At 46.6% G+C, this 6,000-nt stretch overlaps 1 protein-coding gene across 1 annotated transcript in view; it reads left to right on the top strand.

Annotated features, from left to right (window-relative positions):
• Positions 1–6,000, top strand: part of EXOC6B (exocyst complex component 6B) — a 273,905-nt gene that overhangs the window by 27,657 nt on the left and 240,248 nt on the right. The window lies entirely within an intron of this gene.

Genomic DNA, 6,000 nt, shown 5'->3' with positions numbered 1-6,000 from the left:
CAGGACCCCCTTGAGGCGAAGCTTTGAATCTGGTGCACATTTCAAAGCATGTGTTAAACTTTATGTGATACTGATTAAAACGGAGGGCTCGGGGGTGAATTGGCAGGGCCCTGCCATTGCATCTGCCAAACGACAGGCAAAGAAATGTCTTGCTACAGGATAGGAGCAGGGTACTTGTCTCGGCAGAATCAGGCTCTGAAAGGGGGAAAGCCTTGCCGGGGTGTTCTTCCTATATGGTGCACACACACAAGCGCTTATAGGTCCTGTGTGAGCCCTCTGCTCATATGGTATTTTCATTTCAAGCCTTTTTATTTTCAAGCCCATATGGAAATAATACTGCTGCCCCCCCTGCCCCCCCCCCCGTGTCCTTCAACTTTGCGTTTCCACAGCACAGATGTAAAAAAGCGAGGGACTAAATGAGGGCAGATACAGTCAAACCCTGGCCCAGCCTGAGCAAGTGGGATGTACATCGTAGTATAGAGATGCAGCAACATTGGGTGCTCAGTCACTGTGGACAGCAGGTGATGGAAGGAGCTCTGACACCACCCTAGTTCTCTGGTTCCTTATCTTCAGTGAGGATGTGGTTTGGTGTGTCACCAGGATGGGTTTTTTATCTGTGCATCTCAGTGGTGCTGTAATTGCTAGCTCCACAAGCTTCCTCCAAGATGCACAAGAGGTTAATTTTATTTTTGGGAAGACACCGTGTTGTGGGGTGTTCACTTGGACCAACCTCACCTGTGCCTTAGTGGCAGAATTGGAAAGAAATTGTGGGTCCTGATGTGTTCCCCTTCCTGCTGTTTTAGATCACCTCTTTGTATATACTGCATGACCTGGGGAACTCCTCCGGTCTCAAGGAGTCTTCCAAAACTTGCCAATTAGCAAAAAAAATATCCAACACTCAAAAATGACAGTGGATGGGTGGAGCAGTCTGGTACCTTTTGGAGATCAGCCTGGTGGGCTGCATGAATTTTCTCTGGCTCTGCAAGAGTGCAGCCCTGTGCTTCAGCAGAAGTGGTAGCAGGAGGCTTCCTGTGCTCCAGGTGAATTTTGAGAAGAGCTTAAGAAGCAATCGTGGGGGGGGGGGAAGTGGGAAAAGGAAGAGGAAAAGCTGTGTAATGTAACATGTCAGAACGTGTTTCCTGTGAGTGTGGGTCTGTGGTGCAATGGGTGGGTGATGAGCAGGAAAGTGTCTGTAGGTTTTGGGGCAGCATCTGCTGCCACGTGTGAAGAATCCGGACAAAGATGTGCTTGTAGTTATTGCTGAAAACATTTCCCTGAATCATAGAGGCCAAGGGAATTGGGTCCTATAAACTTCTGGTGCTTCTGTGTGCAGGTAAAACTGATCAACTATCTTGCCAGCTCTTTTCCATTTGTACACTCAGTTCCAAGCATCCTATGCCAGCTTTCTCCGTTGTTTGCCCATTTAAATTAAACAGAGCATTTCTTTTTGGAGTATCTTCTGCTGCAGGGTTTTGTTTTTTTGTCTTTTGGGTTTTTTTGTTTTTAGCTTTCAATAGCTTTTTGAAGCTGTTCAGAAGCTGTTCCCTTTCGGCATTGGGCGTCAGTGTTTCCAGCCAGTGCTAGAAACACTTTCCAGTAAGAGCAAATACGGAGTGTTTGGGGTTTGCTGGGGATTGTCAGCATTTCCAGCGCCTGGTCCTTGGGTGTTCCTGGTGATTGCAGCTTTGGACATCTTAATTGTTGTGACTTTGAGCAACTGTGTCATTCTCCTTTAGGAGAACATCACCAAGAAGTTTTAGAAAAGCCTGGAGTACATAAAGGAGGGAGATCTATAGTGAAAACCAGTTTTTACTGCATGAACAGCTTTGGAATTGTCTAAGATGGGGTGTGTGAACACCAGCTAATGTGGGACATCATATGGAACCGTATTTGTTCTTTGAATAACTTGTTGTCCCTACAGTTAACACGTCCATGGCCAGCCAGTGCAATCTTTGCCATTGACAGGTTGAGAGAGTTGGGGTGTTCAGCCTGGAGAAGAGAAGGCTCCAGGGAGACCTTAGAGCACCTTCCAGTGCCTGAAGGGGCTCTCGGAAGGCTGCGGAGGGACTTTTTACTAGGGTGTGTAGTGATAGCATGAGGGGTAATGGTTTCCAGCTGGAAGAGTTAGATTTAGGTTGGACATCAGGAAGAAATTCTTTGCTGTGAGGCTGGTGAGACCCTGGCCCAGGTTGTCCAGAGAAGCTGTGGCTGCCCCATCCCTGGCAGTGTTGAAGGGCAGGTTGGATGGGGCTTGGAGCAGCCTGGGCTGGTGGGAGGTGTCCCTGCCCATGCAGAGGGGTTGTAACTAGATGATCTTGAAGGTCCCTTCCAACCCAAGCCATTTTATAATTCTATGGCCAGTATGTCTGTGAATGTTCACATGTTCTGATTTCTTCTTGCTTTTAGTCCTTCTTTTCCTCCTTTCCAACAAAATTCTGATTAGCTTTTTTTCTATCCTTTTTTGCTGCTCTATTTCATGCCTCTTCTGTATCTTTCTGACCCATATTTCATGAATACTTGCCAAATTCACTACTGTCTTGTTGTCTTCACTTGATGAACTTGGTAGTGGTGGAAGTAGGACAGCATGGAAAAACATTGTGTGACTTCTCCATCCATGTATTTTGTTGAACTTTACTCTGCTGTGCCTGTGACTGGAGACGTGTCTCTGAAGCTCCTGAGGTCTGCCCAACCTCACAGGTTTATTCTTTTTCTGGCAGCAAGGGCTGTTTTGTCTCCAGGTATTTTGTGGTAGACTATAACTGAGGTGATCAGATCAACTGTCTGTGCACCCAGTGGTAATTTAATGTTACCTTGTCCTCAGCACTCCCTTCTTACAGCATTGCAGGTGTTGCAGAGAGAAGGAAAATAACAAAATTAATGAGTGTTAGTCCAATCTAGATGGTGATCGACTGGACACAAGAACTCTTCTTGTTTAGCACATGTGTGGTGTTTTCCTTCCCGTGTTTGGGATAATCTTGTATGGTTGCACAGGAATGTTTGTGCATTGTCTCTGGACTGCTGCTTAGTGTGTTTAGGTTTGCAGAAGTCACTTAGGACCAGCTTGGTAGGTCAGGGACTCGTAACGTGAACAGGTGGATGCTCTACCCCTGGCAGTGTTGAAGGGCAGGTTGGATGGGGCTTGGAGCAACCTGGGCTGGTGGGAGGTGTCCCTGCCCATGGCAGGGAGGTTGGAACCAGGTGACTTTTGAGATCCCTTCCAACCCAAACCAGTCTGTAATTCTATGGCAGCTGGTTCAGGAGAACCCATGACCTTCCATTAACTCTCTGATGCTCCTCAGCCTCACAATCCAAAAGCCAGATCCCTACTCCCTAATGCTCTAGGTGAGCTGTGGAGCCTTTTTATTTCATTCCTCGGTCTCTGAACTGGTGGCTGTCTGGAGTATTGAGGCATATTTAACTGCTCCTTGTAAATCTGCGACCACCTGAGAGCCCTGCCTGGGAGCTGTGCGGTGTGTCCTGCTGCTGCTGCTGCTCCCCAGCAGCCTCTCCTGCCATCTCCCCAGAAGTCCATTGGCAGAGCGAAACCTTTAGATGCTTCTTGTTACTTGAAGCCTTTTCCTTATAAAATGCTGGCAAGTGTAGTGACATAAGTGGATCTTTGAAATATTAATGAACAGATTTGTAGAGAAAGGGAATTCACATCCTCTGGATCAAAGAAATTTGTTGTATATTAATTTGACGTATTTACAAGTTCAAATGCTTTCTAAACATCTCCTTCTAGTGCTGTTTCTGTTAGCAACGAATGTGAATGTTTTTAATAACCTTTTATTTGTAACAAAGCTGGCAGAAATGTTTTCTGTTTTACTTCAGAGTTGGTGGCATTGCCTTCAAGCCTCCTCTGGCCTTGGAGGTTGAGTTAACCCCTTATTATCCGAAGGGGTTGCACCCAAGCCAGACACATAATATCTAGAAGCACTTGGCACAGGGTGCAAGAAATCTGGTTTAGTTCTTGAGAGCCCAATATTTGACATGCAATTAAAAGGCTATGAGTTTTGCTAACTGTTATAAATTTCTTTTGCAAGTGTGGCTGTTAAAGTCCAGCTTTATTAGCCACCTGTGCACGCTTTCTTTTTTAAATAGGGACGTAGGCCCTGTAAATCTGACCTTTAAAAATTTAATGTATCAGATGTTATTGAAGTATCTTTACAGCGCTGGGCTGTTGTTGCAGCTGCAGCTTTGATAGCTCCTATTTGCAGCTACTGCAGGTCTAATTTTGTGTGTGAGCTCGTGTGGGGGATGTGTATGAGCGTGCATGGAAATAGATTTTGTGATATCCCCAGAGAAGCATCTAGAGATGGAGTTGGACTGAGTGTGGTGCTAAGGGTGAGAGGCCATTCCCTGAGCTTCAGAAGCTGTATGCAGATCTAGAGGGTTGAAGCAGCCCTTGACTATTCAACTGATCAGCTTTTAGATGTCTCATAGCCTGGAACAGAACAAAACCAAACCTCCAGGATGCTGCAGTCCCATTGCTTGCAGTGAAACTTCAACTAAGGTGATCTCAGAGAACATACAGTCATTTGGCTTGGAAGGGACATCCAGGGAGGTCTCTAGTCTAGCTTTGAGCAGCCTGGTCTACTAGAAGGTATCCCTTCCCACGTCAGGGGGGCTGGAACTAGAAGATCTGTTAAGGTCCTTTCCAATCCAAACCATTCTGTGATAAAACAAGTCAGATTTTTAGACCGGACCAGGTTTCTTGGGTTTTATCTTGAAAACCTCTAGGTATGGATGCTGCAGAATCTCTGGGTGACCTGTTTTTGTCATATTATCTAGTAAGAACTGCCTTTGTTTTGTTTATGCTTGTTTTAAGCCCTCCTCCTACCTTGTGCAACTGTGAGGAGCCTGGCATCTCGATGACTTTCTTATAGGGACAGAAGGTGACTGTCAAGTCACCCTGAAGCTGCCCTCAAGTCACCCTCTTCTCCAAGCTGCCCAAACCCAGCTCCCCCAGGGCTTCAGCCCCTGACCATATTAGTGGTCTCCACCTGACACATCTGGTCTATGGCATCTGTGTCCCAGGGGATCCCCAGCTGGCTACATTATTCCAGATGTCATCTAATGAGTGCTGAGGTCCTTGGGATGTGGTGAACAAGCTCTTCTGGTGACATTTCCAAGGATTGTATCATGTAGCTACTTCCCCCAGCTCTGAGTCCTCAGCCAAATAATTTTTAGATTTGTGTTGTGCTTTTACTGAGTATTTTCTCTGGTTTTGGTGACATTTCTTGGGGAACTGCAGCTGGCTTTGTGCTGTTGCCATTTTGGCAAGGAGATGACCCTCACAGCCTGTGGGCTGAGTGGTTTTTAGGTGCTTGGGGAATATGTGAATGTAGCTGTAGAAGGCTCCCCATGGTGCTGTGTGTGTGAACCTCATTCAGATGCTTTGTGCTGCTGGGGTGAAGCTCATACAAAGCACCAGGGCCTGCCTTGTCCCATTGTGGTCAAGGATGAAGGACTCATGGGGAAGAAACTTGGGGCATTAGCTTTGTGATGGTGCTAGGAGTTAGGTTTGCCCATCCCATGAGCTTTGTGTGCTGGGCCTCAGATGGGGAGATCCTTGCATGATATCATTGTCCTGGAATGCAAACTTAACCCATCCAGTGAGACTTGGATCAGCTCTCCCAGGAGAACAAGCAATAAAAATTGGTCTCCCACAGAGGGATGATGGGATTTGTTGTGGGTGCACGTGGCCCAGGTCTGGCTCTTGCTTGCTTGTGTTTTATAGAAACCTCTAAAATATGAGAGCACTACCAGGTGTCCCCAGGCTCCATGTCCTCATTCTGAGCCTTTCAGTGGGATGATGGCCAAGGACTGGGCACCACACTGGAGGCAATCTCATAAGCATCCTCTTTATTACGTGAAGCCCAGCTAAATGTGTTCCACATCATCTTCAGCTGCTGCCTGTGTATCATGTGGCACTTTATACTGGTCTGCAAAGATCTGCCCTGACCTTTGAGTCTCTTTGAGGTCTAATTTTATGCTGTT

The sequence above is a fragment of the Chaetura pelagica genome, unplaced genomic scaffold (genome assembly GCF_000747805.2).
Source record: "Chaetura pelagica isolate M959 unplaced genomic scaffold, ChaPel_1.0 scaffold305, whole genome shotgun sequence".
NCBI classification, from domain to species: Eukaryota; Metazoa; Chordata; class Aves; order Apodiformes; family Apodidae; genus Chaetura; species Chaetura pelagica.
The sequence above is the reverse complement of the archived record's forward strand: the minus strand, read 5'-3'. Positions and strand labels throughout refer to the sequence as shown.